This window comes from Vulpes vulpes, chromosome 10 (assembly GCF_048418805.1).
Source record: "Vulpes vulpes isolate BD-2025 chromosome 10, VulVul3, whole genome shotgun sequence".
Classification (NCBI taxonomy): domain Eukaryota; kingdom Metazoa; phylum Chordata; class Mammalia; order Carnivora; family Canidae; genus Vulpes; species Vulpes vulpes.
The window spans coordinates 37,785,819-37,811,004 of NC_132789.1; the positions used below are offsets into that span (position 1 = coordinate 37,785,819).

The 25,186-nt window shown below is 42.7% G+C and overlaps 1 long non-coding RNA gene across 1 annotated transcript in view; it reads left to right on the plus strand.

Annotated features, from left to right (window-relative positions):
- Window positions 1-2,464: 2,464 nt before the first annotated feature.
- Window positions 2,465-25,186, plus strand: part of LOC112912499 (uncharacterized) — a 28,831-nt gene continuing 6,109 nt past the window's right edge. The window contains exons 1-3 of the long non-coding RNA XR_011994748.1: window positions 2,465-2,682; window positions 15,542-16,376; window positions 16,463-16,590. This is a non-coding gene — a long non-coding RNA (uncharacterized lncRNA). The remainder of the gene's footprint in view (window positions 2,683-15,541; window positions 16,377-16,462; window positions 16,591-25,186) is intronic.

Genomic DNA, 25,186 nt, shown 5'->3' on the forward strand with positions numbered 1-25,186 from the left:
TATCTAAATGACTAAATAAAAGAAAATTCAAAGTCAATAACCAATTTCTCTTTTCATTACAGTCCCCACCTTGTTCTTTTGTGGTTTCCTGGTCTGTGTTTGTAATACATCATCATCGCCTCTCAAAGACCCCTGAATTTTTGGAGTTTTTGGAGGGAAGCTGATCAGTATGGGAGGTATTGGTGGCAGAGTGGAGAGGAGACAGGTGGAGGGTCAAGTCTGTGTCCATCTGCAGAGCTGGCTGGCCCACCTGACACTACAGAGGCTTCTCCAAAGTCTCCAGTCTTTGGGCAGATGGGGAAGCCACTGGAAGTACTGGGAAAGTGAGATGTTGGTGACTTGACAATTGGGCTCTAGGTCTTCCAGATAGAGTGAAAATCTCAGTCACAGGAAGATTGGTAGCTGCGCCCTGCCCTCTAAGGTTCAGTTTTGAAAGGGAATATTGAGCATGCTGGGTACTTGCCTAGGAAGATTTATTTCTTTTGTTCCAGATAAGATTGATCATTGATCTAACTTTTGCCTCTATCAATTTGCCTTCTCTGAATATTTAATATAAATAGAATTATACAGTGTGGTTCTTAAAAAAGATTTTATTTGTTTGTTTATTCATAGAGATGCAGAGAGAGAGAGGCAGAGACACAGGCAGAGGGAGAAGCAGGCTCCATGCAGAGAGCCCGACATGAGACTCCATCCAGGGTCTCCAGATCAGGCCCTGGGCTGCAGACGGCGCTAAACCGCTGCGCCACCGGGGCTGCCCTACAGTGTGGTTTTTATATCTTCTTCTTTCATTTAGCATAACCCTCCTGAGGTTAAACTGTGATGTGTGTTGGTAGTTTGATCTTTTTTTTTTTTATCATCAAATAGTATTCATAGGGCCTATTGCATGTATTTTCTATTTTCTACAGAAATTTTGAGGTTTTTTTTTTAATTTTTTTAATTATTTATTTATGATAGTCACAGAGAGAGAGAGAGAGAGGCAGAGACACAGGCAGAGGGAGAAGCAGGCTCCATGCACCGGGAGCCCGACGTGGGATTCGATCCCGGGTCTCCAGGATCGCGCCCTGGGCCAAAGGCAGGCGCCAAACCGCTGCGCCACCCAGGGATCCCAATTTTGAGGTTTTGAATGGCTTTGATTCATATAAGAGTCATAAAGATATTACTGAGAACTTCTATGTAGTCCCCACTTGGTTTCTCCTTTTATCGACATCCTAGGTGAGCATGGTACTTTTGTTACAACTAAAGAACCTACATTGATATAATAATGTCACAAAAATGTCACAATTAAGAAGGAAGGAGTTGTATCCTCCTTGAGGACTCCTTCTGCCTGGGGCATGTGTCTCCTCAACTATCTATCTATCTATCATCTATCATCTATCTATCATCTATCATCTTTCATAGATTTTCATACATTAAAGTTCTATAAAAGTTCTATGGGTTACCATTTCAGTTTTGTACAAATAATTTCACTGTCCCAACATGTTCCTAGTTTTCCCCTATTCGTGGATTCATGGGTAATTTTTTTCTATTTTGGATTATAGATTTTGGATTATTATAATGCCTAGTTTATTTTGTCACCCAAATGATTCTTTCTGTTAGCTCCGGTGTCCATTTCACATAACCTGTCTTTGAGTGTGTTTTGAATATCAAGTTTTATTGCAGAAGGATATTAAAAACCAAAATTTGATTCCTAGGTGTGCTTGTTACTCCTGAGGTACTATTGCTTTTTATGCCCTCTCAGTGATCAGGGCAACCCATTTATGTGTGTTTCTTAACCCATGCACACACACAAATCCATCCACATTTCCATTAAGTAAATATAACTTCATAATGATGTCCGTAACTCTAATCCAGTCCAAACCTATCATCCTAGTCTTCTCCTCATGCTTGTCTGTAACTTCTCACTATCAGCGAGAAAAAGGATTCTCACCATCCACTCTCCCTTTACTTAATTGCTCAATTTTAGTAGGTGTATAGATTGTGGTTTCTATCGTCATTTATGTTCTGGAGTATTAGCACTTACCCTCATAGAAAACAGCCTCACTAACGAGGATATAGTACTTACATACTCTAGTTTTATAGACTCCACTCGTTTCCAAAGTTGGCACCTCTAACCTCCCAACCTCCTTCCTTTAGCTTATTTCAAACATTTGTAATAGGGCTAGATTCTTTTGCCATAGTCTAGAAGTCCTGTGATTGCCCATCCTCCTAAATGATATTTTAGGTTTACATGCATTGATGTACTACAATATTCTATGGGTGTTTAGAAATGCAAAGTGTTATGTAACCACCACTTCGGTATCTGAGCAACTTCACTTTCCTAATGATCCCCAATGCTTTTATGTATTCAATCCTTTCCTCCCTGAACCCCTGGAAACCACTGGTCTCTTTATTGGCTGAGGCTGTGAGCCCCCATGGCGCATGCGTGAGGCCAGCCAAGGAACCGCCCCCTCTACGCTGCGCTTGCGCACTAGGAAACCCAGGCGGCACGTTGCAGGCGCCACCGCTGGGGAAGCCAGTCAGAGCCTGTTTGGCGCAGGGGATGGTTGGGCCGCAGGGGCCTCGCTTGGATGCTTCTGGCCGTGGCGAGAGGGTCGTTGTTACCCTGTCTGCCTGGTCCGGAACCCGGCGCCAGTGGCGGCGGGAGCGGTAGCGTGCGGAGTCTGCCCAGTGTCGTGGAGGCCGGTGAGTGAGGCTTGGGCACAGGCCTGGGGTGGAGGTGTGGGTGGGGCCCGCCGAGGCGCCGGGTGGCCCCTGCGCCCCCCCGGGGTCCAGTCACGGGCGGGAGCGGCAGTGCCGGCGGTCGGAGTCCGTCCTGTGTCGTGGATGCCAGTGAGTGAGGCGCGAGCGCAGGCCTGGGGGGAGGGTGGGGCGGTGGAGGTGCGGAGTCTCCCATCTGTGTCTGAACAAGGAGGGAAGGCGGTGGCCTAGACTCTGCAGCGGCCTCCGGAGCTGCTGCTGCTGCTTCTTTTTTTTTTTTTTAATAAATTAATTTTTATTGGTGTTCAATTTACAAACATACAGAAAAACACCCAGTGCTCATCCCGTCAAGTGCCACCCTCAGTGCCCGTCACCCATTCACCCCCACCCCCCGCCCTCCTCCCCTTCCACCACCCCTAGTTCATTTCCCAGAGTTAGGAGTCTTCCATGTTCTGTCTCCCTTCCTGATATTTCCCAACATTTCTTCTCCCTTCTCTTATATTCCTTTCACTAATATTTATATTCCCCAAATGAATGAGAACATACACTGTTTGTCCTTCTCCGATTGACTTACTTCACTCAGCATAATACCCTCCAGTTCCATCACGTTGAAGCAAATGGTGGGTATTTGTCGTTTCTAATGGCTGAGGAATATTCCATTGTATACATAAACCACAGCTTATTTATCCATTCGTCTTTCGATGGACACCGAGGCTCCTTCCACACTTTGGCTATTGTGGCCATTGCTGCTAGAAACATCGGGGTGCAGGTGTCCCGGGTTTCATTGCATCTGAATCTTTGGGGTAAATCCCCAACAGTGCAATTGCTGGGTCGTAGGGCAGGTCTATTTTTAACTCTTTGAGGAACCTCCACACAGTTTTCCAGAGAGGCTGCACCAGTTCACATTCCCACCAACAGTGTAAGAGGGTTCCCCGCCTGGTTAATTTTCCCCATTCTCACTGGTGTGAGGTGGTATCTCATTGTGGTTTTGATTTGTATTTCCCTGATGGCAAGTGATGCAGAGCATTTTCTCATGTGCATGTTGGCCATGTCCATGTCTTCCTCTGTGAGATTTCTGTTCATGTCTTTTGCCCATTTCAGGATTGGATTGTTTCTTTGGTGTTGAGTTTAATAAGTTCTTTATAGATCTTGGAAACTAGCCCTTTATCTCATACCTCACTTGCAAATATCTTCTCCCATTCTGTAGGTTGTCTTTTAGTTTTGTAGACTGTATCCTTTGCTGTACAAAAGCTTCTTATCTTGATGAAGTCCGAATAGTTCAATTTTGCTTTTGTTTCTTTTGCCTTTGTGGATGTATCTTTTAAGAAGTTACTGTGGCCAAGTTCAAAAAGGGTGTTGCCTGTGTTCTCCTCTAGGATTTTGATGGAATCTTGTCTCACATTTAAATCTCTCATCCATTTTGAGTTTATCTTTGTGTATGGTGCAAGAGAGTGGTCTAGTTTCATCAGTTTCATTCTTCTGCACGTGGATGTCCAATTTTCCCAGCACCATTTATTGAAGAGACTGTCTTTCTTCCAGTGGATAGTCTTTCCTCCTTTATCGAATAATAGTTGACCATAAAGTTCAGGGTCCACTTCTGGATTCTCTATTCTGTTCCATTGATCTATGTGTCTGTTTTTGTGCCAGTACCACACTGTCTTGATGACCACAGCTTTGTAGTACAGCCTGAAATCTGGCATTGTGATGCCCCCAGCTATGGTTTTCTTTTTTTATTTTATTTATTATTTTTTTTTTATTTTTTTTTTTCATTTATTTATTATTTATGATAGTCACACAGAGGGAGAGAGAGAGAGGCAGAGACACAGGCAGAGGGAGAAGCAGGCTCCATGCATTGGGAGCCCGACGTGGGATTCGATCCCGGGTCTCCAGGATCGTGCCCTGGGCCAAAGGCAGGCGCCAAACCGCTGCGCCACCCAGGGATCCCGGTTTTCTTTTTTTAAATTCCCCTGGCTATTCGGGGTCTTTTCTGATTCCACACAAATCTTAAAATAATTTGTTCTAACTCTCTGAAGAAAGTCCATGGTATTTTGATAGGGATTGCATTAAACGTGTAAATTGCCCTGGGTAACATTGACATTTTCACAATATTCATTCTGCCAATCCATGAGCATGGAATATTTTTCCATCCCTTTGTGTCTTCCTCAATTTCTTTCAGAAGTGTTCTATAGTTTTTACGGTATAGATCCTTTACCTCTTTGGTTAGGTTTATTCCTAGGTATCTTATGCTTTTGGGTGCAAATGGAAATGGGATTGACTCCTTAATTTCTCTCTCTTCAGTCTCATTGTTAGTGTATAGAAATGCCATTGATTTCTGGGCATTGATTTTGTATCCTGCCACACTACCAAATTGCTGTATGAGTTCTAGCAATCTTGGGGTGGAGGCTTTTGGGTTTTCTATGTAGAGTATCATGTCATCGGCGAAGAGGGAGAGTTTGACTTCTTCTTTGCCAATTTGAATGCCTTTAATGTCTTTTTGTTGTCTGATTGCTGAGGCGAGGACTTCCAGAACTATGTTGAACAGCAGTGGTGAGAGTGGACATCCCTGTCTTGTTCCTGATCTTAGGGGAAAGGCTCCCAGTGCTTCCCCATTGAGAATGATATTTGCTGTGGGCTTTTCGGAGATGGCTTTTAAGATGTCGAGGAAAGTTCCCTCTATCCCAACACTCTGAAGTCTTTTGATCAGGAATGGATGCTGTATTTTGTCAAATGCTTTCTCTGCATCTAATGAGAGGATCATATGGTTCTTGGTTTTTCTCTTGCTGATATGATGAATCACACTGATTGTTTTACGAGTGTTGAACCAGCCTTGTGTCCCGGGGATAAATCCTACGTGGTCATGGTGAATAATTTTCTTAATGTGTTGTTGGATCCTATTGGCTAGTATCTTCTTGAAAATTTTTGCATCCATGTTCATCAGGGATACTCGTCTGTAATTCTCCTTTATGGTGGGGTTTTTGTCTGGTTTCGGAATTAAGGTGATGCTGGCCTCATAGAACGAATTTGGAAGTACTCCATCTCTTTCTATCTTTTCAAACAGCTTTAGTAGAATAGGTATGATTTCTTCTTTAAACATTTGATAGAATTCCCCTGGGAAGCCATCTGGCCCTGGACTCTTGTGTCTTGGGAGGTTTTTGATGACTGCTCCAGTTTCCTCCCTGGTTATTGGCCTGTTCAGGTTTTCTATTTCTTCCTGCTCCTGCTCCAGTTTTGGCAGTTTGTGGCTTTCCAGGAATGCGTCCATTTCTTCTAGATTGCCTAATTTATTGGTGTAGAGCTGTTCATAATATGTTTTTAAAATCGTTTGTATTTCCTTGGTGTTGGTAGTGATCTCTCCTTTCTCATTCATGATTTTATTGAGTCTTCTCTCTCTTCTTTTTAATAAGGTTGCCTAATGGTTTATCTATCTTATGAATTCTTTCAAAGAACCAACTCCTGGTTCTGTTGATCTGTTCCACAGTTCTTTTGGTCTCGATTTCATTGAGTTCTCCTCGATTTTTAATTAACTCTCTTCTTCTGCTGGGCGTGGGGTCCATTTGCTGCTTTTTCTCTAGCTCCTTTATGTGTAAGGTGAGGTTTTGTATTTGAGTTCTTTCCAGTTTTTGAATGGATGCTTGTATTGCAATGTTTTTCCCCCTCAGGACTGCTTTTGCCTCATCCCAAAGATTTTGAACGGTTGTATCTTCATTCTCATTAGTTTCCATGAATCTTTTAAATTCTTCCTTAATTTCCTGGTTGACCTTTTCATCTTTTAGCAGGATGGTCCTTAACCTCCACGTGTTTGTGGTCCTTCCAAACTTCTTGTTGTGGTTTAGTTCTAATTTCAAGGCATTATGGTCTGAGAATATACAGGGGACTATCCCGATCTTTTGGTATCGGTTCAGACCCGATTTGTGACCCAGTATGTGGTCTATTCTGGAGAAAGTTCCATGTGCACTTGAGAAGAATGTGTATTCAGTTGAGTTTGGATGTCAAGTTCTGTAGATATCTGTGAAATCCATCTGGTCCGGTGTATCATTTAAAGCTCGCGTTTCTTTGGATATGTTGTGCTTAGAAGACCTATCGAGTATAGAAAGAGCTACATTGAAGTCACCAAGTATAAGTGTATTATAATCTAAGTATTTCTTCAGTTTGGTTATTAATTGGTTTAAATATTTGGCAGCTCCCACATTCGGGGCATATATATTGAGGATTGTTAAGTCCTCTTGTTGGATAGATCCTTTGAGTATGAGATAGTGTCCCTCTTCATCTCTCACTACAGTCTTCGGGGTATATTTTAGTGTATCTGATATGAGGATGGCTACCCCTGCTTTCTTTGAGGACCATTTGAATGGTAAATGGTTCTCCAACCTTTTATTTTCAGGCTGTAGGTGTCCTTCTGTCTAAAATGAGTCTCTTGTAGACAGCAAATAGATGGGTCCTGCTTTTTTATCCAGTCTGAAACCCTGCGCCTTTTGATGGGGTCATTAAGCCCATTCAGGTTCAGTTACTATTGACAGATATGAGTTTAGTGTGATTATGATATCTATTCAGTCCTTGTTTTTGTGGATTGTTCCACTGAACTTCTTCTTAAAGGGGAATTTTAAGAGTCCCCCTTAAAATTTCTTGCAGAGCTGGTTTGGAGGTCACATATTCTTTCAGTTCCTGCCTGTCTTGGAAGCTCTTTATCTCTCCTTCTATTTTGAATGAGAGCCTTGCTGGATAAAGTATTCTTGGTTGCATGTTCTTCTCATTTAGGACCCTGAATATATCCTGCCAGCCCTTTCTGGCCTGCCAGGTCTCTGTGGAGAGGTCCGCCGTTACCCTAATACTCCTCCCCAGAAAAGACAGGGACTTTTTGTCTCTTGCTGCTTTAAGGATCTTCTCTTTATCTTTGGGATTTGCAAGCTTCACTATTAAACGTCGAGGAGTTGAATGGTTTTTATTGATTTTAGGGGGGGGTCTCTCTGTTTCTTGGATCTGAATGCCTGTTTCCCTTCCCAGATAGGAAAGTTTTCAGCTAGGATTTGTTCAAATACATATTCTGGCCCTCTGGCCCTTTCGGCGCTCCCAGGAACCCCAGTTAAACGTAGGTCCCTTCCTCAGGCTGTCGTTTATTTCCCTTAATCTGTCTTCATGGTCTCTTAATTGTCTGTCTCCTTTTTCTTCAGTTTCCCTCTTTGCCATCAACTTGTCTTCTATGTCACTCACTCGTTCTTCCACCTCATTAACCCTCGTCGTTAGGACTTCTAGTTTGGATTGCATCTCATTCCATTGATTTTTAATTTCTGCCAGATTGGATCTAAATTCTGCATTCATGAAGTCTCTTGAGTCCTTTTGCTTTTTTCTAGAGCCACCAGTAGCTGTATAATAGTGCTTCTGAATTGGCTTTCTGACATTGAATTGTAATCCAGATTTTGTAACTCTGTGGGAGAGAGGACTGTTTCTGATTCTTTCTTATGAGGTGAGGTTTTCCTTCTAGTCATTTTGCTCAGTGCAGAGTGGCCCAAAACAAGTTGTATTGGGAAAAGGAGAAAAAGAGAGAGAGAGAAGGAAAGAAAAGAGAAAAGGAAAGCAGAGAAAGAACAAAAAAAAAAAAAAGGAAAAAAGAGAAGAAAAAGAAAGGTGATAAAAGGGGTGGGGGATGCAATCAGAAATGAAAAAGAAAGAAAAAAATACAAAACAAAAAAACAAAAAACACGGGGGATTATCTTCTGATTCTGTATACTTTAAGTCCCTTGACTTCCCCTGGAACTGGTCCCTCTCGCTGGTCTTCTGGGGGAGGGGCCTGCAGTGCTGATTCTCAGGTGTTAGCACTTGGGGGAGCTGCTCTGCCCCCTGCCTGGTGCAGGGCTCAGTGGGGGTTGTTCACCCCGTGAGGCCCCAGGAGGAACAGCCACAGTGGCGGGGCCAGCTCTGTAGCCCTGGATTCAGCCCCCGCAGTAACTCCGGGGCTCTCCGTCTGCAGGGCCTGGAGGCTCCAGGGCGGGGCCGCTGATCTGCTCAGCTGGGGCAGGAGCGTCCTTGCCGTCCTGGGCCCTCCTGGCCTCTGCGTGTCCCGGGGGAGGCCGGATCCTGGGCTGTGTCCCGGCGCCCTGTGCTCCGGGGCCTGCGCTGGTGGATTCGCTCCCGCCCGCAGCCCCCTCCGCGGAGCCGCCGCCCGAGCCCCTCCGAGCTGCTCCGGGTCCCGCCGTGCGCTGCAGCCCTTAGGGAGCTCGGCGCACTCCCCCGGGGCGCAGGTGCCTGTTAGTGTCCCCGGGAGCCCCAGGGCATCCCCGCCCTCCTGGGTCCTGCTCCAATTCCCTGCGAGCCCCTTTCCGCGGGGAAGGTCGGTGCAGCTCCTGCTCCTCCGGGACGGGGCTCTCCTGTCCTGGGGACACTCGCCCTGGCTTCAGCCCGGCTCCTCGCGGGGCCCCTCCCCCTTGGAGGCCTTTTGTGTCTTTATTTCTTTTTCCCCCGTCTTCCTACCTTGATAGAAGCGCGAACTCTTCTCACTGTAGCATTCCAGCTGGTCTCTCTTTAAATCTCAGGCCGAATTCGTAGATTTTCAGGATGATTTGAACGTTTTCTAGGTAGTTTGGTGGGGACAGGTGATTTGTAGACCCTGCTCTTCCGCCATCTTGCCCCTCCTCCGGCCTCCGGAGGTTTTAAACTTAACTCCGTGGCCCACCCGCGCGGCTGGGCTCCGGGCGTTCGGAGCCCCCGACGACATGGCTGAGGCAGCCTGTGCGTGGCCGCCGTGGGCATCTTGGCCCCGCGGGCCGCGCTCTAGCAAGCCCCCTCTGTCCCCCTCGGGGTCTGGAAGGGTTAAGGCTCCGCACTGCGCCTGGGAGCCCCCACTGCGCATGCGTGAGGTCGGCCGAGGAGCCTCAGGCGCTTGCGCACTCGGAGCTCCAGCCGGCACCGCGCAGGCGCCCAGGCGGGGAAGGCGTTCAGAGTCCTCTGGCGCAGGGGAGGGTCTGGCCTTAGGGGCCTCGCTGCGGCCTCTGGTGGAGGGGGAGGGTCGTCGTCACCCTGTCTGCCTGGTAGTGAACATGGCAGTGGCGGCGGCGGCTGTGGCGGCGTTTGGAGTCCTCCCAGGAGGCGGGGAGGCTGTTGGGTGAGGCGGGTGCGCAGGTCTGGGGGTGGGGGTTTATCTGGCTGTGCCGAGGTGCTGGGTGGCCCCCTGCGACCCCCGGGGTCTGGATGAGGGTGGAAGTGGCGGCGATGGTGGTCGCGGCAGGCTGAGGCTGCCCTGTTAGGGGAGGCTGCTGGCCTGGGTAGGGGTGGGGGTGTGGTAGGGGCGGTCGAGGTGCCCGGTGGCCCCCTGGGCTCCACCCGGGGTCCGGTCCAGGGCGGGAGCGGTGGAGACGGCGGCGGCGGTGGGTGGAGTCCGCCCAGCTTCAGTGAGGTCGGTGGGTGAGGCGCAGGTGGAGGTCTGGGGTGCGGGTTGGTGTGGGGGCGCCCGAGGTGCCAGCTGGCCCCCTTCCTCCCCCCGGGGTCCGGACGAGGGCGGGAGCGGCGGCGGGGGCGGCGGTGGGGGCGGCCGGCGAAGCCCGCTCTGAGTCTTGGAGGCTGGTGAGTGACCTGGGGGCTCAGGCCTGGGGTGGTGTTCGGGGTGTGGTTGGGGGCGGCCGTGGTGCCCTGTGGCCCCCTGCGCTTTCCCCGGGTGGCGCCCCTTCTCTGTCATGGAACCTGACTCAGGGCTGGATCCCAGGATCTCAAGATCATGACCTGAGCTGAAGCCAGGTGCTTTACCAGCTGAGCCACCCGAGTATCCTTCAAATTCTTTAATAGTTGTGGGACTAATCTGATGTTTAAATCTTGTGTCAGTTTTAGGAAATTGTGGTTTCCTAGGAATTACAACTTTTATCTAAACTTGAAATATATCACTCCATTTTAATTGATAAATATTTTTTTTAAATTAATTTTTATTGGTGTTCAATTTACCAACATACAGAAAAACACCCAGTGCTCATCCCGTCAAGTGTCCACCTCAGTGCCCGTCACCCATTCCCCTCCAACACCCGCCCTCCTCCCCCCTTCCACCACCCCTAGTTCGTTTCTCACAGTGTTCTCTTGTGATTGTTTGATCGTTTAATATTTTAGATTTCTTCTTAAAGAGTTTATTTATTTATTCATGAAGGACACTTTGGCAGTGGGAGAAGCATGGCCACTGCAGGGATCCCAATGGCTGGACTCAATCCCAGGACCCCAGGCTGAAGATCTGAGCCAAAGGCAGACCCTCAATCACTGAGCCACCCAGGGGTCCCTGATTTCATTTTAGGTTCCTAAGGGACATCTTCATTGTTATGTATTGGCATTTTTTCCCCTCTCTTTTTTTTAAGTCGATTCTTACCAGTGATTTCTCAGTTTAATTAACTCACTATTTTTTTTTTCTGTTTTCTATTCATACCTTGTGGTCTTTATCTCCTTCCATATATTTAAGGTGGATTTAATTTATAGTTTTTCTAACTTCTGGAGATAATTCCTTTAGCTTAACTTGTCTGTGTTTCTGCTTCTCTTATATAAACATCTGATGGTATACATTTCCCTTAAAGCAAGGATGTTGTTGTGTCCCATACTATTTTGTACATCCTATATGTATAGATATCTCATACGGTTTTTATTCTGTTTAATGTATTTCCAATATCTCTGCTCCATTGTGTTTTACAGGTTTATTGCCTAGTTTCCAAACATTTGGGGAGTTTCCAAATTTTTAAATACTGATTCTAGGCCTGCTGGCCAGCAGTCAGAGAAAGCTTGGTTTTAGTCTTTTGAAATGTTTTGAAGTATGATAAATGGCTCAGAATTAGTTCCATTTTTATTTTTTTGAGAGGTTTTATTTTATTGTTCATTTTGCCAACATACAGAATAACACCCAGTGCTCATCCCGTCAAGTGCCCACCTCAGTGCCAGTCACCCAGTCACCCCCACCCCCTACCCACCTCCCCTTCCACTACCCCTAGTTCATTTCCCAGAGTTAGGAGTCTTTCATGTTTTGTCTCCCTTTCTGATATTTCCCACTCATTTTTTCTCCTTTCTTCTTTATTCCCTTTCCCTATTTTTTATATTCCCCAAATGAATGAGACCATATAATGTTTGTCCTCCGATTGACTTATTTCACTCAGCAAAATATCCTCCAGTTCCATCCATGTCGAAGCAAATGGTGGGTATTTGTCTTTTCTAATGGGTAATATTCCATTGTATACATATACCACATCTTCTTTATCCATTCATTGTTCGATGGACACCAAGGCTCCTTCCACAGTTTGGCTGTTGTGGACATTGCTGCTATCAACATCAGGTTGCAGGTGTCCCGGCATTTCTTTTTTTTTAATTTTTTAATTTTTTAATTTTTATTTTTATTTATGATAGTCACACAGGGAGAGAGAGAGAGGCTGACATAGGCAGAGGGAGAAGCAGGCTCCATGCACCGGGAGCCCGACGTGGGATTCGATCCTGGGTCTCCAGGATCGCGCCCTGGGCCAAAGGCAGGCGCCAAACCACTGCGCCACCCAGGGATCCCCTGTCCCGGCATTTCATTGCATCTTTATCTTTGGGGTAAATCCCCAGCTGTGCAACTGCTGGGTCATAGGGCAGATCTATTTTAACTCTTTGAGGAACCTCCACACAGTTTTTCAGAGTGGTTTTAATATTTATTCATGGGAGACACACACAGACACAGGCAGAGAAGAAGCAGGCTGCATGCAGGGAGGCTGATGTGAGACTTGATACCAGGACTCCAGGATCATCCCCTGGGCCGAACGCAGGCGCTAAACCGCCGAGCCATCCAGGGATACCCTTTTCTGTTTTTCAAAATATTTTATATGCATGTGACAGGAATGCCTTGGTGTGATCCTTGGTTCCTCTCTTCTCTATATTGTATTCAGGTAAAACTTATTAAATCATAGTGCGGAAACTACAGTTAAAATTATTGTACTTGTTCTTTCGGTTACTTAGATGTTAATGTCCCACACTATGATGATGAATTTGTCTGATATTCACTGTGAGTCTGGTAGTATGTACTTTAAAAATTTTGAAGCTCTCTTTTTAGGTCCATACAAATTAGAATGCTATCTCGATGAAGAGGGACACTATATCATACTTAAAGGGCCTACCCAACAAGAGGACCTAAACATCATGGATAGTTATGCCCCTAATGTGGGAGCTGCCAAGTATATCAATCAATTCAAAACCAAAATAAAGACCTACTTAGATAATAATACACTAATAGTTGAAGAATTCCACACGGCAATTTCTGCTAATGAACGATCTTCTAAACACTACATCTCCAAAGAGCCAAGAGCTTGAAATGATCCACTGGTCCAGATGGATTTCAGAGGCAGAGGGAGAAGCAGGCTCCATGCAGGGGGCCTGACGTGAGACTCAATCCCTGGTCTCCCAGATCCCACACTGGGCTGCAGGCGGCGGTAAACCGCTGAGCCACCAGGGCCGCTCATACATTTATTTATTTATTTATTTATTTATTTATTTATTTATTTATTATTTTTTAAAAAAAATCTTTATGTTTTTTAAGATTTATTTATTTACTTATTTATGATAGACATAGAGAAAGAGAGAGAGAGGCAGAGACACAGGAGGAAGGAGAAGCAGGCTCCATGCTGGGAACCCGACATGGGACTCGATCCCGGGACTCCAGGATCACGTCCTGGGCCAAAGGCAGGTGCTAAACCGCTGAGCCACACAGGGATCCCCCACACCTTTATTTTTGAAGCATGTGTTTGTTTAGTGCAGACTTCTCTGTTAGAAATAACTCAGCAATTTGAATAGACCATTTCACATTTCATTTTAAAAGTCTGTTACCAATCTTCTTGTTAACTTTACTAAAGATAATGTATTTTACTATCTCTGGCTGCTCTCAAATTTTTTTACTTTGATTTTTATCTATTTTACTGTGATGTGCTTAGATATCTCTTGTTTTATCCTGTTTAGTGTGTGTAGGCCTCCTAACATCTTGAATTGTTGACTTTCACAAGTTTTAGAAAATTAGCCTGTATATCTTCCAAGAAACCATTTGTTCCATTATCTGTCCTTTTTCTTTTGAAAATTCATGTACAAGTATGTTAGGTTTTCTCAGAGTAGCTTTTTTCTGGTTCTTCTGTTGTTTATTTTCTGTTCCTTTCTCTTTCATAGTTTATTCTGGATTTTTTTTTTCCAGACATCTAAGTGTCATTCTTTTTTCAGTTGGATCCAGTTTGTTATGAAACCCATCCACTGGATTCTTAATTTGTTACTGTAAGTTTGGATTATATGATTTACATTTAATTCTTTTTAATAATTTCTAGTCCTCTGATTCTCATTATTGTCTTTTATTTGTCTGTTTCTCTGGGATTTGGGCCACATTATCTTGGAACGTCACGTGTCATTCATGAATGGAGGAGTGGACTTTTATTTTATTTTATTTTATTTTATTTTTTAAATTTATTTATGATAGTCACACACAGAGAGAGAGAGAGATAGAGGCAGAGACATAGGCAGAGGGAGAAGCAGGCTCCATGCACCGGGAGCCTGACATGGGATTCGATCCCGGGTCTCCAGGATCGCGCCCTGGGCCAAAGGCAGGCGCTAAACCGCTACGCCACCCAGGGATCCCGGAGGGGTGGACTTTTACATGAAACGTCACTCAAATAATTTGAGGCCATGGGAGGTACAATCTTCCAAACAGGACTTCTGTTTGCTTCTGACATGAATGAGGAATACTAGCAGTCTCAGATCCCTTCAGTCAAGTTCTGGGATTGAAGCTGATTGGAAGTGGCCCTCCGTCCTTCTGAGGGGCAGCCTAGTTTTGGTTTTCCTTTTCTCTGATGGTATGTAGCCCTTTGTGGTCTCATACTACAAAAGCATGGGTGTTTGTCCTGGCTATTCCTTATCGCTAATCATTTTTGGGCATGGAACTCTGTTTTTATACCCTCACTCCCATAGAAATAGCTTTCCTGAATTTCTTCTTCAAGTCTTATCCACAGCATCATCTTGAAACAACAGATACCCCCAGGCAAGAGCCTCCTCAGTACTGGTATCGTTTCTTGTCTTTGATTTTGACCCTGTGGTTTCTTTTTGTTCATTTTTTAGCTCTCCAAAGCCTTCTAAGAGATGCTTCTGGATATGCTATCCAGCTCTAATTGCTCTCAGTTAGAGTTAGTTTGCATTGCTTTGTCTACTACTACTGGAGATAGAAGTCTTACCTTGGATTTTTAAGTATTAGATAGGTTTATGTTTCTTTGCTTTTGGTTCCATTTACGTTGTTTACCCATGGTTCCCATTTATGTCTGGTTCATAAATCATTCTAACAATTGAATGAAATTCCCAAGAATTATACTTGGAATCACAATGTCTCAATGGTTTCTCAATCTCAGTATCTTAAGTTTCTGTTTCATTTTTTAAATTATTGACAGAGACAGAGAAAGAAAAAGGACCCAACCCAGTGGAGTGGCAGAGGGAGAGGGAGAGGGAGAAGCAGATTTCTCTCTGAGCAAGGAATTCAGTGCAAGGCTAGGTCCTAGGACCCTGGGACGATGAACTGAGCCACCGTTGGGCACTTAACCAACCAAGCTACCCAGGGGCCCCAATTTTTTGCTTTCAATTACTGTCTGGTTAAGTTTTAACTCCTCTTTATCATCTCTTTAACTCCTGAAGATTTTTGTTTAATTGATAATCCAACTCTGAATAACCCAGTATTCTATTGTTTAAGTTGATACCAAGTGTTGTTTATTTAATGAGGGTATTTGATCGGTATGCCATTAACTTTTAGCTGCTGTGAAATTTTATGTAATGTCTAAACATTACACTAATATACTTGTCCATGGAACTGAGTATATTTATCTGATGTGAATTTTCTTCTTTCTAGGACAATTTCCTCATGGGTAGGAAACCCCAAAGAGACAAAACACAAGCTACCTACTGGTGGTGATTCTGTACGTAGGATAAGCACCATTGCTTCAGCCATTGCAGATGCATCAGTGAGTACTGATCCTTCCCAACTTGCTGCCATGATCAAGGCGCTTTCACATAAAGCCAGAGAGAAGACTTTTCAGGAGGATAATGAACAGAAGGACTATTCCATGGAGTCTCATTTCTTCCCTAGTGATACAGAAAAAAGTAGTGGCTCCAGCATGTTTGATATGGAGAAATACCTTACAAGAACATTAGATAAGAATGTGGACTGGAAAACTTTTCAAGAGCCAGTAGTACATCTGATATTTGGGATTTATCTTTGCCGAAAGAATAGACTACACAAGACATCCATACAGTGGACTTGGGTGCTACTAATAAAACCTGGTTCCTAAGGGAACCAGAAGAAAATATAGTATTTACTTTTTATGGTGAAAATGGAAAGAGTGAGAATCAGGAATCATTTAGAACAAACTTTTCACGTTCAGTTCTTACAAATACAAAAGAGAGTGAACATATGGTAGTTGACGTGAAGACCTATCCTATTGATAGCAAATTTCCAGATATTGGTAACCATGTAACAGCCCCATCGGTATCCACTCCAAAATCTGATAGTGATTCATTAGTAAGGAATCCCAGCCTAGCAACTGTTTGGTTGTCAGAAAAGTGTGAAGAAATACCAAATAATGAAGAAAATCAGAGGGAAAATGAATGTGCTAGTGAAGCAAGCAACAGTGAAAAACATGTGACTTTTGTTGGAAAACATTGCATAGTTGCACCTAAGAATGTTGGTAAGTGTTGAAGTAATTGTTCATGATCACAGAATTATAAGTGATTGTGTTGTTGTTCTCATTGGAAAATAACACCTTTCTGATAGGTTTGCAAAAATCCCTCTCCTGAAGATGGTGGACGTGGCTCAGAGGATGACCAAGATAGCTTCAGACCTTCCTCTTCTCCACTGAATCATTCTTCTCCTAGCAAAATTTCTGGAACAAGTTTATGAGGGTAGGTACTTACCTTTTTTTTCTTTAATAAAAATATGTGTTCTGTATAAGAAAATTGGAAAAAGCGTAGAGAAGAAAAATATCACTTATGGGTTCATTTCTCAAAGGTAACCATTGGAAATATTTTTAAAATTTGTTTCAAGCCATTTTTCTCTGCAACTTTTTATAGTTTCTTGTTTTCATTTATTATAATGATTCTTTGTATTTAAGAGAAAAGTAATAGTGTTACAGCCTACATCGTAAATCAGTCATGGATTATTTGATGCCCCTGGTGGGTAGGGGTTGATACTATATTTTACTACGTTTTGCCATGTTATTTTATTTATTGTGTGTTTTGCCATTTGAGATGAACAGCTTTGCCTATAAAATTTTTTAATGTTTTGTCTGACTCCCTAAGGCTAAATATCTAGAGATGAAACTATTAGCACATTATTTTCTAAATAGGTCTTAAAGACTCGTGTTCTCACCTCAGTGAATGAGGGAATATCTGTCTTGCTGATTTCTTATCAGCATAGCTAAACCTTTAGCTTAAAGGTTTAGATGTTGTTTTTTTTTAACCTTGTAATATTAATTTGAGGTTTTAAGCCTGGAGATTGGTAAATACTAATGCTTCATACATTTTAACGGAAGCTGTAAACTAATTTAACCATCAAGTTATAAGGACTTTTTAAAGTGTCATATTTTAAAAGGCCATAATTTGCATTATTAGAAAATTGTCTACGTAAATATAGGTATATGTGTGTGTACCTTTTGAACAGTGTAAATTCATTGCTTTATGAAATGTCTACATGTGTATTTTCGTGTAGATGCACTCATGCACCTGTGTGTATTTTCCTTCATTACTGTGTCCCTTGTCTGCTTGTTCCCGAATCCCTTCCCACAAGGGAACTGCTGTTACTAGTTTCTCAGGTATCCTAGAGTTTCCTTATGCATGCATAACCAAATATGTATATCCTTACTGTGGATGTTTGGCTATATAAGGTTACTTATTACAGCTTCATTTGTATTATCATCATTTTGGTCATGTGAAATAGGTCTATAGGGTATGTTCTCAGAAATGAGATTTTTTTTATCAAAGAGTATTTGTATCCATGTTCATATTAAATTAGTACAACCACTCCATAAAGGTACTGATTTAGTTTTCCTACCAACAGTTTTAGAGAGGGTCTATTTTCCCATACCCTCGGTTTATAAAAGGTTTTGGATGGTTGACATTTTGGTAGGCAGTGAAATAGTATCTCAGTACAACTTTAATTCAGATTTTTCGGCTGTGATTGTGAGCATCATTTCCTTTGTATTTGCTATGACTATCCATGTTTGTTGCTCCTTTTTTTTTCATGGATTTTTAGTCTTTTTTTGGCCTCCATTTCGAGGAACTCTTGATGTATTAGGGAGAATGAATAACCATTTGTAAAGAAGGAGTTATAGTTCCTAGTCTTTATAAAAAAATTTTTTTGGTTTTACTTTGCTTGTATTTTTTTGCCATATGGAAAGTTTATTATTAAATTTCCCAATTTGTCTCTCATGTTTTTTTTTTCTTTTAAAGCAGGCAGGGAGGGAGAGAGAATCCTAAGCAGTCTCTGTGCCCCGCGTAGAGCTTGATGTGGGGCTCAGTCTCACAACCCTGAGATCATGACCTGAACCAAAATCAAGACACCAGCTGAGTTCCCTATGTGCCCCTCTTATGGCTTTATAAAAGATCTTTTATATGTTTCCCTATTGGAAGATTTTTATAAATAGGAAAACTTACCTAAACAGTGACATTATCAAAAATGTTCAGTAATTAGAAACAAGTTGAAATTCAATCTGATTTCAAAGTTACCTAGTAAGTTGTTCCCTAGTTGCCATTGCAGTTTTGCATATTTGTCTGAAATGGTATGGCTAAGCTAGAAGTATTAGTAGAGGGCTAAAATTCTTTCCTCTTTCAGTGACACTTAGATACCTCATCTTAACACTTTTTCAGATGCACAGCCTCGTCTCAACAGTTTATGTGAGTAAGACATTAAAATTTATCTAGCCCAACGAAATTTGAACATTATCTGTCCTTGACTTGTCATGACTGATGTCATCTACTGATTTTTCTTGGTCTTCCCTTTCATATTTGTCTGTAAAGTTATTTGAGCATTTATCTTTGTACTGTCCAATATGCTTCTGCTTTGCCAGTTTTTAAATGATATTCTTTGAGACCCAAGTTTGTTAGTTTCCCATGGCTTCCATAAGCAGGTGTCCCAAACTTAACACAACAGAAAGCTTAACACAACAGAAGATTATTGCCTCACACTCTGTAGGCTAGAAGTTCGGGGCCATGTTCTCCCTGATGCTTTTAGGGAAGGGGATGTCTGGCTGGCTTCGTTGGGAGAGCCCTTAAATCTTGATTTGAGGGCTGTGAAGTCTAACCCCTTGTGCGGTATAGAGATTACTTACAATAAAGCCTTTCAACGGAAGCTTTTACAGGAGAAACCTTCCTTACATCTTCCAGCTTCTGGTAGTCCTAGGCATCCATTGGTTTGTAGATGAATAACTCTAATCTCTGTCTCTGCATTCACAATGGATTAAGAGCCCAGCCTATTCCACTATGATCCTATTTTAACTAATTACATCTGTGGGGATCCCATTTCCAAATATAGTCGTGTTCTGAAGTACTGGGTCTTAATACTTAAACATTTGTTTTCTTGGAAATACAGCTCAACCCATAATAGCATCTTTGACCAAGGACACAATTAGGGAGGTTATTCTCATGTTCTTTCCCTTTCCACCTTTTTCTTTTTTAGTTTCATAATTTCTACATTGGCATTTCATTTGCATTTTGATTGATCACCATATCCTACACTTGTTTAGCTCTTATTCTGTTGTTAAATATATTCTTATCTAGTCATCAGGTGTCCCTCCCCCCCCCCAACTGACTAAAGAATGTATTCTATGGTCTTTTGCTCAGAGGGCAGAGGGAAAAGTACTCACTAGGCTCTTTAATGTTCCACAGTTAACCTGTGGCTTTGATAATGAAAGCATAGCAGGGTGTGTTTCAAATTGTCTGCTTCTGCTTTCATCCCTTATGTTTTTATTTTGTAGGGAGAGCTTTCCTGTTTCTGTGGAATGTAGGAGGGAAATCTGAGGCACCTCAGTTCTTCCTGCCTCATAATTGACTTGAATTTTTTTCTTGTAAGCTTCTGCCAAAGATGCTCTCTCCTTCAAGTCTACTTTAGTTTGAATAGGCTGTATCTCTTGTTGACTTGACTCTTCATGGTTACTCTTCCGTATGTCGACTCAAGCAATTTATTTATTAAGGACAATTTGCTCCAGCCCCCAGAACTCGGGTGACACATATATGAGATCTGTTTTGCTTGACTTTGGCACTTATTGTCTCTGTAATCCATTAAGATCTTATTATTTTGGAAAAATTATAGATCCACAGGAGGTTATAAAGATCTTATAGAGGGATTACCATTTCCCCTAGCAGTTACATCTCCCATCATGATACCATGGTGTCATCACCAGGAACTTGTCCTGGGTACTGTGTTATCACAGGTGTGAATTCATGTAACTGCCATGCAAAAATTAGAGATACAGAACTTCAGCATCACCACAGTGATCTGCCTCTTTATTGGTTTCTTCCTGTTTGCATTTCAGAATTTAATCTCTGCATTCCTTGCAGTGGTTTCTGCAGTGTTCTTTCCTCCTGGGTACTTTCCAGTTTTATCTTATTTTCTGTGGTTTTGGTATTTTTAAAAAATGTATATGAAGGCATTGAATGAAATGTGTAAGTACTCTTATCTAAAACCTTCCATTTTTATTGTTTTCCTCCATACTGCCCTTGGTCAGAGACAGAATGCTGGCTGGCTGGCCTTACTCTTGGACCCACCTGATTTTGTGTGTGTGTGTGTGTGTGCGCGCGCGTGCATGCGCGTGTGTGCACTTCCAAGAAAATTATCTATTATGTGTCAGAAAGAGACCTTGAGGAGAAACTGAAGTGTCTCATGAACTTGGTATATGTCCAGATATTTTGAATGAGGGCATCATGTGTAATCTTTCTGAAGCGACCTTGGAATTCATAAGCTAGTGAAGTACCTGCATCCCCACCTCTTGTGTGGGGCAAAACCACAGGATGTAATGGGAAATGGCCCATTTAGAAGAGGGTAAGTGTTCTCTGAATTAAAATCACTGGGGAGGATGAAAGGACAATGATGAGATGTTGCTGAGTTGCTCAGCATACGTGTTTTGCTGCTCTAGCCACTAAAGCAAATACTAGTAGAGATCTCTCCATCAGTCTCTGGCCTGTAGATTAATCCGTGAATCATTTTGGGATGTGGTTTAGACTACTAGAATGCTTACTGTCAGGTTTCTGGCTCACTCTTCACCCAATTTTAGGCTTTCACAGTATGCATTGTTAGATTTTTACTGATGTATAATTAACATGCAGTGAAATACACAGATCTTTGTGGTTTCATTCAGCGCATTCCTGACCCTTACCTATTTAAAACCATCACCTACGATCTATAGAACACATACGTTCCCCCCCATTCACAGTACTTTGCCGTTTTCATGTCATTTCTCCTGCTTCCCCACCCCCTCTCTACCACTCACTTTCTGATTTGTATCATCCTAATTAAGTTTTGGCTCTTACTACGTTTGAATGGATTCATACATTTTTCTGTGTCTAGCTTCCTCCACTTAACATGTTTTTGAGATTCATCCTGTGGTTACCTGTACCAGTAGCTCCTCATGTTGGAGGAACTGTTGGAACACACCTTTGAGTGACTGTGGCCCTGCTGTGTATCTGTTCTCCTGTTGCACAACATGTGTTGTCATCTAAGCCTCATTTCCAGCTCTGTTAATTTAGGTTCCTACCGCAGCTTTCTCTCCTTTTTCTCTTATCACCTTGAAATGCCTGTGTCAGTTTCTTAGTTGGTTTTCCAGGATTATGATAAACTCTATACACAGTTAATTTCTTCAGCTGAGGAAGTTTTTTGTTTTCTCTTACTTTTGGTAATTGGCTGGGTTTCATCTATTCTCTATTCTTTTGAGGAACTAATGGTTTCCCATTAGTTAACACTCCCTTCTCTGGTCACTTAGGACTGTTTTCTTTTCCCTAATTTTCATCTTTTATACATTCACTCTACTGCGGGGTAGCTGCTCAAGGGTTCATCATCCTCTGCATCACTGATTTTCTGTAGCTCGAATCACGCTTTTTATTGCTGTCAACATCGACTTTGATTTTGCATTTATTTTAATTGAAGCCCTTGTACTTTTTCATTATGGTAAAATGTGATTTATATTTTGAGTGTGATATTTTTATTCTTTTTCTCTGGTTTCTGACAACTGGTATTCTTTAATGTGTGGGTGTGTGTGTTTAAACTATTGATTTGAGAGAGAGAAGTGCACACATGGGGTTGGAGTGGGGAGGGGGGGCACACGGAGGGAGAAGCAGACTCCCCACTGATCAAGGAGCCTGACTCGGGGGCTTGGTGCCAGGACCCTGAGATCATGACCTGAGCCGAAGGTAGATGCTAATCTAATGGAATCACCCAGGCTCCCCTAAGTAATTGTTTGTTGTTGTTGTTGTTTATATTCACGGTATCCTGTTGGTCAAAATTTTAATCTCTTCAGTGGTGACATTTTTATGGTAAGTGTACTTTATCTGATACGTTTTGCTGCTTACTAGCATTCATGTTAACTAGCTGGGCTTCCAGCTGGTTTCCAGCACATCCATAGAGGTGACATCGGCCTTCTAATTGAGAACCACCTTGGTATCTGTGTGGCTGGTGCCTTGGCAGTTGTGAATTCCTTTGAAGTTTGACATCTCAACTAAAATTTCTCTTTATTTAGATGTTGGTTTTTTTAATGGGGGGTCGGTGGGAGAGGAAGAGAATCTTAAGCAGGGTCTCTGCCCACTCAGAGCCTGATGCAAAGCTTGATCTCACAATCTTGAGTTCATGATCTGAGCTGAAATCAGGAGTTAGACACTTCACTGACTGAGCCACCCAGGAACCTCTCTTTCCAAGTGTTCGGATGGTACAGTTCTCATTACTTGAAATAATACAGCCAAAATACGTTTTACTTTTTTTTTCTTTTTTTTTAAGATTTATTTACTATTTATGATAGAGGCAGAGACACCGGTCAAACTCTCCCTCTTCACCGATGACATGATACTCTATATAGAAAATCCAAAAGCCTCCACCCCAAGATGGATAGAACTCATACAGCAATTTGGTAGCGTGGAAGGATACAAAATCAGTGCCCAGAAATCAATGGCATTTCTATACACTAACAATGAGACTGAAGAAAGAGAAATTAAGGAGTCCATCCCATTTATAATTGCACCCAAAAGCATAAGATACCTAGGAATAAACCTAACCAAAGAGGTAAAGGATCTATACCCTAAAAACTACAGAACACTTCTGAAAGAAATTGAGGAAGACACAAAGAGATGGAAAAATATTCCATGCTCATGGATTGGCAGAATGAATATTGTGAAAACGTCAATGATACCCAGGGCAATTTACACGTTTAATGCTATCCCTATCAAAATACCATGTACTTTCTTCAAAGAGTTAGAACAAATTATTTTAAGATTTGTGTGGAATCAGAAAAGACCCCGAATAGCCAGGGGAATTTTAAAAAAGAAAACCATAGCTGAGGGCATCACAATGCCAGATTTCAGGTTGTACTACAAAGCTGTGGTCATCAAGACAGTGTGGTACTGGCACAAAACAGACACATAGATCAATGGAACAGAATAGAGAACCCAGAAGTGGACCCTGAAATTTATGGTCAACTAATATTTGATAAAGGAGGAAAGACAAACCCTGGAAGAAAGACAGTCTCTTCAATAGATGGTGCTGGGAAAACTGGACATCCACATGCAGAAGAATGAAACTAGACCACTTTTTTGCACCATGCACAAAGATAAACTCAAAATGGATGAAAGATCTAAATGTGAGACAAGAGTCCATCAAAATCCTAGAGGAGAACATAGGCAACACCCTTTTTGAACTCAGCCACAGTAAATTCTCGCAAGATTCATCCATGAATGCAAAAGAAACAAAAGCAAAAATGAACTATTGGGACTTCATCAAGATAAGAAGCTTTTGCACAGCAAAGGATACAGTCAACAAAAGTAAAAGACAACCTACAGAATGGGAGAAGATATTTGCAAATGACATATCAGATAAAGGGCTAGTTTCCAAGATCTATAAAGAACTTCTTAAACTCAACACCAAAGAAACAAACAATCCAATCATGAAATGGGCAAAAGACATGAACAGAAATCTCACAGAGGAATACATAGACATGGCCAACATGCACATGAGAAAATGCTCTGCGTCACTTGCCATCAGGGAAATACAAATCAAAACCACAATGAGATACCACCTCACACCAGTGAGAATGGGGAAAATTAACCAGGCAGGAAACCACAAATGTTGGAGAGGATGCGGAGAGAAGGGAACCCTCTTACACTGTTGGTGGGAATGTGAACTGGTGCAGCCACTCTGGAAAACTGTGTGGAGGTTCCTCAAAGAGTTAAAAATAGACCTGCCCTACCAGCAATTGCACTGTTGGGGATTTACCCCAAAGATTCAGATGCAATGAAAACCTGGGACACCTGCACCCCGATGTTTCTAGCAGCAATGTCCACAATAGCCAAACTGTGGCAGGATCCTCGGTGTCCATCGAAAGATGATGGATAAAGAAGATGTGGTGTATGTATACAATGGAATATTACTCAGCCATTAGAAATGACAAATACGGGATCCCTGGGTGGTGCAGCGGTTTGGCGCCTGCCTTTGGCCCAGGGCGCGATCCTGGAGACCCGGGATCGAGTCCCACGTCAGGCTCCCGGTGCATGGAGCCTGCCTTTCCCTCTGCCCGTGTCTCTGCCTCTCTCCCTCTCTCTCTGTGACTATCATAAATAAATAAAAAAAATTAAAAAAAAAAGAAAAAGAAATGACAAATACCCACCATTTGCTTCAACATGGATGGACCTGGAGGGTATTATGCTGATTGAAGTAAGTCAATCGGAGAAGGGCAAACATTGTATGTTCTCATTCATTTGGGAAATATAAATAATAGTGAAAGGGAATATAAGGGAAGGGAGAAGAAATGTGTGGGATATATCAGAAAGGGAGACAGAACATAAAGACTCCTAACTCTGGGAAACTAACTAGGGGTGGTGGAAGGGGAGGAGGACGGGGGGTGGGGGTGACTGGGTGATTGGCACTGAGGGGGGCACTTGACGGGATGAGCACTGGGTGTTTTTCTGTATGTTGGTAAATTGAACACCAATAAAAAATAAATTTATTATTTAAAAAATAATAAAAAAATAAAGGGAAAAAAAAAGAAAAAAAAAGAACTAGACTAGGCCCCTGGGTGTCTCCTTTGGTCAAGCATCTGCCTTTAGCACATGTAATGATCCTGGGTTCCTGAGATTGAGTCCCGCATTTGGCTCCCTGCTCTTTGAGGAGCCGGCTTCTCCTTTTCCCTCTGCCCCTCTGCCCCACTCATGTTCTCTCCTCTATCTTGTTAATGCTCACTCTCTTTCTCTCAAATAAATAAACAACTTAAAAAAAAGAACTAGACTTATACCGTATATCACCCCGATA